Source organism: Poecile atricapillus, chromosome Z, assembly GCF_030490865.1.
Source record: "Poecile atricapillus isolate bPoeAtr1 chromosome Z, bPoeAtr1.hap1, whole genome shotgun sequence".
In the NCBI taxonomy this organism is placed as follows: Eukaryota; Metazoa; Chordata; class Aves; order Passeriformes; family Paridae; genus Poecile; species Poecile atricapillus.
In genome coordinates this window covers 103,523,518-103,536,419 of record NC_081289.1, presented here as the reverse complement: position 1 = coordinate 103,536,419, position 12,902 = coordinate 103,523,518, and the positions used below count along the sequence as shown (strand labels likewise).

The window sequence follows — 12,902 nt, the reverse complement described above, 5'->3', positions numbered from 1 at the left end:
AGGGCTCAGTGGGGGGGGGGGGGGGGGGGGAAAGCAGAAAAACAGTGGAAGGAAAGGTTAGCTTTCTGCTGGAGCTATACACTGCTGCCTCTACCCCAGATCCATGCAACCAGACCTTTGCTTTTTTTTCATGTGCTGAAACTGATCTGAGTGTTTGTAAAAGGGGCCAGATAGACAGCTTGTCCTGAGGAATGAAATCCTTCCAACAGAAATGAAACAGAGTTCAGCTGAGAATCAGGCAACTGAAGACCCCTGTCCCACCTGTATCCCACCCACTCCTTTCTGTTGATTACACCAGGGACCAGTCCAAGGGAACAAAGATCAGCATAATGCTTCCATGCCTCTTCATCTCATGCCACATTTGCCATTATTGTATCCTGAATAGCAGTCCATTAAAATCACAATCAGGAACGCTACAGAACACTGTGCTAATACTGTGCAGCAATAAATACCAGCATAAAGAGTCCCTGGCACACTGAGCTCAGAGTCAGACCATGAAGGCAATGGGTATGTGAAAACATGAACGGGGTGGCATAGGAAGATGAGGTAACACTGAAAAAATAGTTCAGAGAAAAAAAGTCACAGCTCCTTGCTCACCTTCACTTTGTTTGCAGGATAACATGCTTATCGCCTAGGCAGTGATTTGTAAGACTTAAATAGAGACCACTAAAACAGCTGACACAGACCAGTAGCAGTTCATGAATTGTTGCAACTATTAATCACTACCTATACCAAAACTAAGACACCAGAACACACCAGACATGCTATGGTGGCAGGGAAAAGAGTTGTAACTTTTTCAGGAACACATCCAATCTGCAGAAGTCAACTTGACACACAGAGGGAGGACAAAGGTAATGTGATAAAACTCAGACAACTGACATGAGGAAGAAGAATGGAACAAGTGAAAGCATTACTGGCTTTTCTTGCTGAGAACATTTAACACAGAAATGAGTGCCCTTTATGCACAGCATAGAAAGCAGGTCTTTGGGAAGTGTAGGAATAAGAATCTCACAAATGGCATCAATGTGTAGGGAGAACCTGAGAGATGTGCAGCATTAATGCCAGATGCTGGTGTGCACCATAAAGACTAGAAGAAGAGCTGTCAGGGTGAAGATAGTGTGGAAGGACCACAGAGAACATTTGATAAGTAAGATGACACTGGTGACAATGATTTAGAGGTATCTTGGACTTACCTGGCATCACTAGCATACCAGTCTGGCCATATGATGTACATTTTTTAAGTATTCACAGGTATTCAACAGGAACTGGAAGTTAACAACTTTCATAACACCTGAAACTGAGAGGATCTTTAAATATTCCTATCTTCCAGATTTTTCTTAAATGTCGGTTAGACCACCATACAGATTTCCATTGCAAGAAAGTCATCTGTAGTTCTTGGAAAGATGAAAGTCACATAAAGCTGCCATATTTATCCAAGGCGTTAAGGCACATGGATTTACATGTGCAAATATCCCAGTTCAACATGTGTTTGTGGATTTACTGTGATTCGTCAGTCATTCATGTTAATAGGCTATACAAATAACAACTTACATTTTAAATTTAGTATTTGTACTTGGAGTTATCACTACTGTATAACACATCATGGTATTTGTGGTTTCTTTTGTGTACTTATTTATGAACACTTGAGGTTTAAATATAATGAAAATCACAAAAATATGAAAAAATAATCACAAAAAGATGAAAATCCCACTGCACAGAAATGCAGTGGGACTCTTGCAGAACTATTTAGTTTTTTTTATTAAGCAAGGAAACAAAATGAAAAAATATCACATAACTTAATGGAAAATGGGATTGGGAAAAAACACACAAATATTTAAGTACAAAAGGTTACATTTTCAGAAGAGCTCACCAGCTCCCATTCCTGAAAATGAACACCAGACCCACTGGATGCTGAGTGCTGTCAAAAATCTAACCACTTCACTGAAGAGCCTAACTGGGAGCTAAATTGTCTTTGTAATCTGATCCCATTTGGGAGACGTGGCATACCAAATTCTTTGGAAAGAACTAGATCTTATCACTGCCATTCCTGAATTAATAGAACACAGTTGATAGAGCACTTTGAGCAATATAAATAATTTTAATAATAAATTTGCATACAAACAAGCAAAAACAAACAAGCAAACAAAATCTCTGAAGAATCTAAGGTGTTTTAGCAGGTTGTTCTTACATTTGATAGGGAACTTCAAAACAAGCAGCTGGATAAATCCCCATTTGCTCAGAGATGCTGGGCACAACTTCACTGGATTTTGCCCTTCTCTAACCTCCAGGGCTTCTCATGCACAAGAGCAGAGGGAGAGTGCTGGACACTGGTAAGACCGCCATGGCTCTCTTGCCTGCTGCACCATCTTCCAAAGGATGGTGCAACCGTTTCTTCTTTTCCATCATCCCTAAAGCTGTTGTGCCCAACCCTTCCCTCATGGCAGGATTCAGGTGTGTAGCACATCGATATGCATATATGTTTATATATATATACGTATGAAAATACAAAAACTGAGACACTGCAGACACGTTATCCAGAGGGGATTATGAAGTCATTGTTTCCACTCCGTGAAATGTGTTTGGGTCTTGAATTCAGCTATAATAATGGAAATGATTTCCAGGCAAGGTCTGCTACCAGTTTCCTGCATCCCTTTAGCTTTTGTCAGACCTCATATCTCTAAGGAAATGTCAATACCTTGAATTACAGGAAACAGAGACAATAATCACCATAGTCTCTCTTGTCACTCTTAGGTCCTTATCCCTAATATTCTTGGCAACTGATCACTTCAGAATGATCGCTATCTCTATCAATCTCAGCAAATCTGCTACCTGCTAGCTGTAGCTCTTTGTTTTGCTCTAGTCTCCTACAGATTCAGTTCATTTTGCATTTTTTTCTCAGATCACAGTTCTTTCAATTATTTCTGCAAAACATCCTTCCTGTCTACAGCATCACACAATTATGCATTATATTTTCATTGTGTGACAGGCCTTCATTCTTGAGGGTCACCAAATCTGCATGTGAAAATTCTTGTCTAGAGCAGAAGCTTGTACACTTCTCCTTGTACAAGTAACAAAATAATAAAAACATCACTGTGCTGCAGGAACATCACATTCACCTTTCAAAGGGTTTGCCACCCTTATGGAGTTAATTTACATTAACATAAATATTCCATTAGTAGAAATGTTTATCACATACTTCTCTCTCAAGAGGCATTCTGCAACAAGATTCTTCAACCACTTATGTTTAACTAATGTGTATCACATTTGAATAATATAAAAGGACAACTGAGTTAAGTGATTGAATGCCTGGAGAAAACCAGTGTTAATTTCTACTAAAAGCAAAGCACATTCCCTTCATTTTGCTGCTTAATTACTGCAGAATTTGGGCCACAAATAATAAAAAAGATGGTTCAAGAACTCTTCAATAATAGGTTACTGAAGCTTATTTTTGCCCTCCCACGTATCTCTGAAAAGGATTTTTCATATGCATTATTTCTAGCCTACTCCTGTGACCCCGAGCAAGGCTGGTAAGGTTGAATACCTGCTTCCCAGTACGTTGTTGATGTAATCTGATAACCTTACAGTAGCTTGGCATGGGGTGGCTTCTGCATCCCAGGCTACATTAGTGCCAAAAATCCACCCAAAGAATATGGAAAACAGTGCTCTTCTGCCCAATTCTGATAGGATATTCTCCATGGTTCTCCAGAATTTTTCTGAAGAAGCTTTATAAGTAAGCTTTAGCAATGAACTGATCCCTATGCTATTCTGCTAGTGTGACTTGCTGGCCATGTACTTTTAAAAACAGTAGCAATGACTTCCTTAAGGTAGTTGGTTAAGATGAAGGACATACTGTTTTATATAAATTTCAACTCATTGGTAGCTAAAACTAACTAATAGATAGAGTTAGTTTTTCAGCTGTATAAAAGGCAATCTTAAAAAACTCCATTAAAATGAAGAGAAGGCAAAGACAAGTCAGTAAGTAAAGAATATACTAAAAAGCCTAACCAGCCTTCTGGTTTGTGCAGAGGAAACATATCACTGAAAAAGTTCAAACAAGCTCAGAAAAAACCTCATGGTCATGAGTGATCCAAGTAGGATCACTCCTTTGACTTTGGTAGGATGAGGGCAATTTATGTTATCTGGATTAAAGCAGTGTACTGATGTCTTACATCATTGCTCAGTGAAGTTGTAACCCAGATTTCTACCCTAGGCATCTGGAAACTTAACATAAGAGTCACTTAAAGTGTAATTATTCCTACTTTATCATGTTTATAGAAAGTTAACTTGTATAAACTTCCGTGAAATTTCTAAAACCCAGTTGCTAAAATTTTAGTTCTAGAGAATGGTTTTCAAGCAGTCAGATGAGCATGCAAAAGAAAAACTGAGAAAGATTAATCTGAGCCTTGTAAAGCTTCAATTCTTTCCCTTAATGCTTTGGCTGTTAATTATTTCTTTCTGTAAGTAATAAAATCTTTGATTCTTCACTAAAGTATGTGGAAAAATTTGCAAAATGGCATTAGCAGGAAGCAAATGTTTAATTTCAACTCAACCTTCAATGACTTTTAAAAAAGAAGGTATATTTCCCTGAATAGACCATATGATCTCTTGTGTGCTCAGCCCACCCCAATTCTCTAGTCTTTTTGTGTGTAGAGTGCAGACAAGTGCAGGGGGGAGGAGAGGAGACTCGAGGAGAGGAGACTCGAGGAGAGGAGACTCGAGGAGAGGAGACTCGAGGAGAGGAGAGGAGACTCGAGGAGAGGAGACTCGAGGAGACTCGAGGAGACTCGAGGAGAGGAGACTCGAGGAGACTCGAGGAGAGGAGAGGAGAGGAGAGGAGAGGAGAGGAGAGGAGAGGAGAGGAGAGGAGAGGAGAGGAGAGGAGAGGAGAGGAGAGGAGAGGAGAGGAGAGGAGAGGAGAGGAGAGGAGAGGAGAGGAGAGGAGAGGAGAGGAGAGGAGAGGAGAGGAGAGGAGAGGAGAGGAGAGGAGAGGAGAGGAGAGGAGAGGAGAGGAGAGGAGAGGAGAGGAGAGGAGAGGAGAGGAGAGGAGAGGAGAGGAGAGGAGAGGAGAGGAGAGGAGAGGAGAGGAGAGGAGAGGAGAGGAGAGGAGAGGAGAGGAGAGGAGAGGAGAGGAGACTCGAGGAGAGGAGAGGAGACTCGAGGAGAGGAGACTCGAGGAGAGGAGACTCGAGGAGAGGAGAGGAGAGGAGAGGAGAGGAGAGGAGAGGAGAGGAGAGGAGAGGAGAGGAGAGGAGAGGAGAGGAGAGGAGAGGAGAGGAGAGGAGAGGAGAGGAGAGGAGAGGAGAGGAGAGGAGAGGAGAGGAGAGGAGAGGAGAGGAGAGGAGAGGAGAGGAGAGGAGAGGAGAGGAGAGGAGAGGAGAGGAGAGGAGAGGAGAGGAGAGGAGAGGAGAGGAGAGGAGAGGAGAGGAGAGGAGAGGAGAGGAGAGGAGAGGAGAGGAGAGGAGAGGAGAGGAGAGGAGAGGAGAGGAGAGGAGAGGAGAGGAGAGGAGAGGAGAGGAGAGGAGAGGAGAGGAGAGGAGAGGAGAGGAGAGGAGAGGAGAGGAGAGGAGAGGAGAGGAGAGGAGAGGAGAGGAGTCTAGGAAGACCTTACAGAAGCCTTCAAGTGGTGACCTACAGGAAGGCTGGAAAGGGACTTTTCACAAAGGCATTTAGTAAAAGGACATGGGGGAACTATAGCCTTAAGGTGAAGGAGGGTAGGCTGAGATTAGCTATTAGAAAGACATTCTTTACTGTGCAAGTGGTGAGGCACTGGAACAGGTTACTCTGAGAAGTTGTGGGTTATCCATCCCCAGAAATATTCAAGATCAGGACGGGCTCTGAGCAACACAGTCTACTGGAGGGGGTCCCTGCCCATGGAAGGGAGAATTGGAGCCAGATGATCTTATCATCCTTTCCAACTCTAACCATTCTATGATTCTAATTAAATTTTTATCTTGTGTATAGTGTTCATTTAAGTACACTACCATAGACAGTACCTGTATGTTTTATAGCACTTCTGTGGACCCCAGATACTTCTTATCTGTTAGCTCGGTAGTAGAAGAATACTGATTTTGTAACTGTCTTATTTTGCAGCTGCAAACATCTCTGCATTGGACAGCAAACTCAGTTTATCTGTTGTAGGATTACTGGAATCATTAAAATGTTGCCATAAGAACAAACAATTCTACTTGTATCAAATGTAGGATAGCACTGAAATCAAGTAAAAACTATGATGTGCGTTAATGGAAATAAAAATTATAGAAAATTATAGGGTTATTGAAAGAAAGAAGTCCTCAGTCTGATTTGGTAAAACAGAGGGCAGTAAATCAGAGTGGAGTGATTTCATCGCAGTGATCAGCATTAAGCTGTTGTGGAGAACTTTTGATGGCAGTAGGCATTTCTAGAATCTAGAGAGGATGCACATCAGATTACGAAACATGATGGTACAGCAGAGAGCTGGCGAGAAATGTGGCAAGGCTCAGAATTGCCATGGGGCAGGAAGACCTATGAACCCACCTCTGCATCATGGACCATATTCCTCCTTTCTGGGAGAACTAACAGTGAGTTCCATGCCACAGTCACAGCATCATCCATCAGACGTCAAAGAAAAACACAACTGAAACATATAACCATAAAATAAAATCAAATAACAATTCTAGAACTTAAAGAGTACTGACACGTGATACCTGTAACTGCATTCCAAATAATATACTCTGTGCAGCCAGACATTCATGGTACACTTGATCATAAAGAGCAGAGAAGCAGTGTCAAAAAAGATGAAGCATTCCAGTTTCCTTGTAAGCAAGCCTGGTGAAGGATGCTTGTCTGACAGCTATGTGAAGGATTTATTTATTTATCAAACAAATTTTCAGCAATGCACAGAGGTACACTGCTCTGGAAGCTCCACTCTTCCTTAGATGGTAGGAAGCAGAAGCTACAGATGCTGAAAGGACTACACAATACATATAAACATATGTGTAAACACATATACATGTACATACATACATGTGGAGTTACTCTCAGCTCTGCTTACAAAAAGTAAAGCATAGAGCTACCTGACTTTCTCTTTATACATCATATACTTTGCTACTGGAGAACCACAGCCTTAGGAAGAATCACCAAAGTGCCCTCCTGGAGAAAAGTATCTATGGGGAGACATCACCAAGAAGCAGCTATCTTCCTAACAGGCATATTTCTTTTTTTATTTTATAGGAGAAATATATTTTTAGCATTCTCAGTAGTACTTTCTCAAAGACAGGTTATATAAAGTGATAAAACACACACACACGCACACACATACACACATAGAAGCACGCAAAAATAAAAAATGAATGACTCACTGCACTTATGCAAACTAAGTTGCGTAAGCCTGTTTTTCTCAACTCTTAAAAAACCCCAAAACAGCACATACACAACCCTACAAAATGAGCTGAAATGCTCAGTTATGAAAGCTAAAATTGTTGAATAAAAGCAGAACTCCCTCAGCTTCTCAGGGTCCTTCACACCCACATCTGGTATAGTGTTTACTAATGGATAAAAATAGAAAGTTGAAACTTAACAGACCCTAACATTTATCACAGTATTTAAGAATAAAAACAGAAAACATCTGAGAAGTGGCATTCACTTCTCAGGCAAAAGAAACCTAAAGAGGGAAAGATCAACAGCTGCGCTTTGAAAGGGATCCAGTTAACTCTCACTGAAATACTGCTCTCTAAGTATTTAGCAAGGACAAGCTAGAAAGAAAATAATCAACTGTACTTCTTCATTTCAACAGGTAGGTAATTTTAATGTAACCTGAAAAGAATTTAATATTTTTTAAAAATCTTGCAGAATTTCCTCTAAACCATTATATTCAACCCATTGTTGGTAGATGACATCACAGGACTTGTTTCTTTGGACATGTACAAAATGCATTTCTCTTGAAGAAGAGAAGGTTATTTTCTTATCTGCCAGAACCAGCAGATGACAGCATGAATGGTAGAGATGGGACATGAACACATGGGTCACTGTTCTGGGGTTCAGTAACCATTATCTGTCCATTTGAAAGGTATCTGTGATCAGCCCGTAAAGCAATAGCTATTCAATTGCAGATCTGGAAAAGTTTGGCATGCCAACTTTGAGAGCTGCCTAGTCATGCTTTTGAACAGATAGGCCACAACATTTAGATAAAATAAGCCCTGAATTAAGGAAAATGTAGCATGAAATGAACCTTCTAACATATTTTCAGAAGTGTGACCCAAAATAATCTAAGAGAGCTTTTGCAAATAATCCTTTTAATTGCAATGGGAACATTCTTTTGGTGAATTATTCAAATCTACTGCTGATGAGAAGATGTCAGGTTAGAAAATTGTACGAGTCAGCTAACAAACTCACAGGATTCTCTTCTTCTGTCTTCCATACACAGTACACAAATGCATAGCACAAAGTGGAGCATGCCATTGATTAGCCATTGGCTTCTGTGAGCACCTGAATGTCATCAATCACAGAATGGCTTGGGTTGGAGGGACCTTAAAGAACATCTAGTTCTAACCCTCTGACATGAGCAGGGATGCCTCTTACTAGACCACGTTCTTCAGAGTCTTGTCCAGCCTGGCTGTGAACACTTCAGGGTTGGGGCATCCACAGCTTCTCTGGACAGCTCTCACCACCCTCACAGTAGAGAATTTCTTCCTAATATCTAATCTAAACCTACTTTATTTCAGTTAAAGCCACTCCCCCTTGTCCTGCTACTGTAGCTCCTGGAGAAGGATCCCTCTTTGGCTTTCCTGTAGGCCCCCTTCAGATATTGGAATGTTGCTGTGAGGTCTCCATGCAACTTTCACTCCATGGTGAGAGCCTTTCTTCATAGGGAAGGTGCCATTATCAAGTTTTTGGCCTCCCCCAGACTTGCTCCAGCAGCTCCAGTCCTTATCTTGGTGGCACCAGAACTACACACAGTGTTTCAGGTGGGTCTCACTGGAGAAGAGTAGAGGGGAAGAATCACCTCCCTTGACCTGCTGTTCACACCTCTTTTGATACAGTCCAAGATGTAGCTGGTTTCATCAAACACCCCCAAGTCAGTCTCCTCCAGGCTGCTCTCAATCACTTCGTTCGGTCTGTAGCTGTGTCTGGGACAGCCACAACCAGGCATAGGACCCTGCACTTTGCTTTGTTAAACTTCATGAGGTTCAGGCAGGCCCAGCACTCAAGCTTGTCCAGGTCCCTGTGGATGACATCCCTTCCCTCCCACGTGACTGCATCACACAGCTCAGTGTCAAACTGGCAGACTTGCTGAGAGGGCACTCAACGCCAAGTCTGTCTGACTGCTCAGAGGCTGAAGCACTGCTCAGAGAAAGGGCAGGTGGCAGACCTGAGTGTACCAGTGTCAGTACCAATGTTGAGCAGAGCTATAGCACCAGCACAGGCAGACCAGGAGGACCCTGGGTATGATGGGAGAGAATGCTACACTGGTAAAGGACAGCAAAGAAGGGAACAGAGAAGGGAGACTGCAGGATGGCTCAGGAGGAACCTGAGGCAGGGCAACAAGAAATTTTAAAGGTGAGGCTGCTTTACAGAGGATATTGAGCAGGCACTAGAATAGGATATATTATATGTAGGAAGAAAACTCTTAGCACATCTTGTGTTAGAAGTCGCAGATCTATCTCAGGATTCCAGCACCTCCATTCCAGCTCTGTGATTGCAGAAAAAGCCCCTGATGGCATCCTAGCCTCACAATTGAAAGAGATGCCTGTTTTGTTTTACATGATACATGGGACACAAGTCCTGATTCTGTGTCCACTGCTTGTTACTTATTCAACATGACAGACACATAGAAAACAGAACAGAGTATATTTAGAGGAAATAAAAGCCTAGACTTTAAGGCCACAAGCCACAGCTCAATGGTTCTGTAAGATATCTTTAGAAAAATACCATTTTCTGTGCTGTGGTAAATTAAGAGTTTCTATTTGAAGAAAAGATTGATTTTTTGGACTACAGAGTTTGCAATAAAAAAAAAAATCTTGATCTTTGTCACAAGAGCAATCAAAGCAACCCTGATTTTCAGATTCTCATAAAAGACCAGACTTCAGTTTTAAACTGTTGCCAGTACATCAGCTTTGATGTACAGGTTTCTAGCACACTGGTAACCCAAAAATCTGCCTGCAGTAGTGCCTCAGCCACAGAGACAGACAGCATTCACGAACCAGTTCTGTCTGCTCTGGAAGACAGCCTAAGACAGAATCAGCAGGTCCCCTGCCTTCAAGTTAATCTCATTTAACACTGAGAAGGCAAAGAACAACTACATTCATGGACTCCACTTCTGGTGCTAGAGCAAGATTTCCTTCAAAACTGAAAACCAGCCTAGGTTTGGTTTCAGGAAAGACTCCCGGGTATCACACAATGTCAGCTGCGGCATGACTCTGCTTTCTACTTTGGGTCACTGCAGGGTCAGGTTGAGCCAGGGGCAGTACACCATGCTGGGTAGCAGCAACACCAAGACAATGTTTTGCTAAAGATCTATCAGTAAAAACCTGAGGAACCATATTTCAATAACAAAACCACTGCAAAATATTCCATTCTGGGGAACCAGATGGAGGCCAGTTTGTACTTTGTACTGCTGATTGCTTTAACATGCTTTAAGCAAGTTGTTACAAGTATCAGAAACTTCTAGCACTGCAACACAGTTTTGCATGGGTCATTTATGATACCCTGGGCCACAGAGATCAGGTCCAGAAATTATATAATCTTGTCAGCTACAACAAACAAACAAACAAACAAAATCTTTCTATTAATATAACTTAAGTGCGTAATCGCAGATAAATCCAGCTTGACTGACACTAACAATACTATGGTTGAGAAAGACACATGGAAGAGCTGAAAGAAATAAGGTGACAAATCTAAGGACAGGTGACCTATCCTCAAATCTTAACTCTGCCCATTTTGTCCTGTCAGAATTCATATAAATTAACTTTCAGATCTCAAGATACTTTTTAATTCTGGGGAATAAAACAAAGCAGAAGAAAGTTCCAGTCCTACCAAGTGAGTGGTTAACTTTATTTCCACAGTTTGTCAAGTCACATAAAGTCAAATCATTAATAAGTTTTTGCATAATGCAAATTTTTCAGTGTTCACATTTTCAAAGAAGGAAACATTTTGAATAACTAACACAAGCCAGAATATTGTGCATGTACAATTAACACTGTTTCAGTATATTTGGATTTCCATTCAACTGTTGTCTTTCAATAGTGTCATAAATAACCAAACCAGTTTATTTCCTGCATTCTGTCTTTCAAACATGATAAAGGACAAAGACAAAAATGCCCTGTCAGAGAGGGCAAAATTCAGTTTTACAAGAATCTATTTTACTGAAATCTGCTAAAAATATCAAGTTTGGTTTCACAACTTCCTCCTGACCAATGACAAGGACTTCTGAATTCCGCTGGAGATGGAGAAGATTACATGCTGGTATTCCATAGTGCTTACACTGATAAATTAACTTTATTTTTAGGAAGTACAGACTCTACTTTCAGAAAGTACCACCACCACTACACCCAGGTTCTATTTTTAGGGACAGGCAAGAATCAACAAATTCAAACCAGACAGTTTATGCAACTGATTCAAGTCAAAGGTAGGGATTTTTCCCTGCATTCTTCACCAGTTCTTCCCAACTTCCTGATCTTCCTTCCTTCTAAGCAGTAGGATAAAGAACGGGAGTATAATTTTATTCATTGTGTGACTACGTGAGTGCAAAGTAGCAATGATGACTGAAGAAGGAAACAGACAAAAACTCAGAAATTTTGTATTCTGTATTTACTGTGGGCAAAAGGATGCTTTATCTGAGAGTGACAGTCCAACTTCCAGATTATGCACTGGGATTTTACTGAGGCTGTAATTTGAGTAAAAATGAGCTGACATCACAATTACAAATGCTAAATGCTAAATGATTGGCCCAAGTCAGAAGACAGACACCATAACCCTAAGAAAAGTCATTCTAAGTGAAGCCAAATAGCTGGAATTTAGTAACTCGCACACACAAGGTCTCTGCTGTTCAAATCCAGCCAAATCAGGTAAATCAATTCCTGATCAAAAAGCATCACTGCTGGGCACCCTTCTCAAGCAGACAAGCCCAAAAGGATAATGACGGGAATTTGTTCATCCAGCCCCAGAGGCAGGGCTGTGCCACACTAGCAGAGCTGCTCTTCAAAGCTAGAATGACTCTGGTATTGCCAGCCTTGGTGTTGATGGAAGATGTTGGGCTCAGCAATTACACAGACATCTCACACATTATGTCCAAATTCACTTCCTGGTCCTAATGAGATAGCTGAAAAGTGAGGGTATGATAAGCACACAGGTACATAAATGACCACATTAATGACATGTTAGTGTCTATATGTAATAGAGACATTCTAAACATGCATAAATGTAGTAGGTTTTGCACATGTATTTCACAGAATTACACATAACCCCTTTATTTAATCATCACCTCGGTACACACTTATTGCTCACCTGAAGAATGCTTGTGCCCATTCTTTTGAAAATTTTAGTGCTAAAGTTAAGTTCTTAATGTCAAGCCATGTCAGATATTAAAGTCACTGATACCTGCTAAGACTATCAAACACTGTCCCACAGAGCATTTATGCTGTTTAAACAGACCCTTTATGTAAGCTGAAGAGGTATAAATGAGACCCATGTACCCAAGTACCCTGCACAGGATACTCTTCAGAGTACTGCTAGCTGCTTAAGCAATGCCACACAGCCTAGAGCTGCTTGTGGCATTGGTGAGTTGCACAGAGAGGCTGCAACTGAGGAACAATGACAACAGAAAGCCATCTATAGTCTGATAAAAAATTTTCTGTGAAATAGTGTTTGCTTAGCATATAAGCACAGATGGGTCTATTTTTTGCTGTGCTACCCTAAGCCAGTAATAG

The 12,902-nt window shown here is 41.2% G+C and overlaps 1 long non-coding RNA gene across 1 annotated transcript in view; it reads right to left on the bottom strand.

The window, feature by feature from the left end:
• The window catches only part of LOC131573914 (uncharacterized), a 42,846-nt gene that overhangs the window by 14,219 nt on the left and 15,725 nt on the right, over positions 1-12,902 (bottom strand). Inside the window, exon 2 of the long non-coding RNA XR_009276294.1 lies at positions 6,514-6,613. This is a non-coding gene — a long non-coding RNA (uncharacterized LOC131573914). The remainder of the gene's footprint in view (positions 1-6,513; positions 6,614-12,902) is intronic.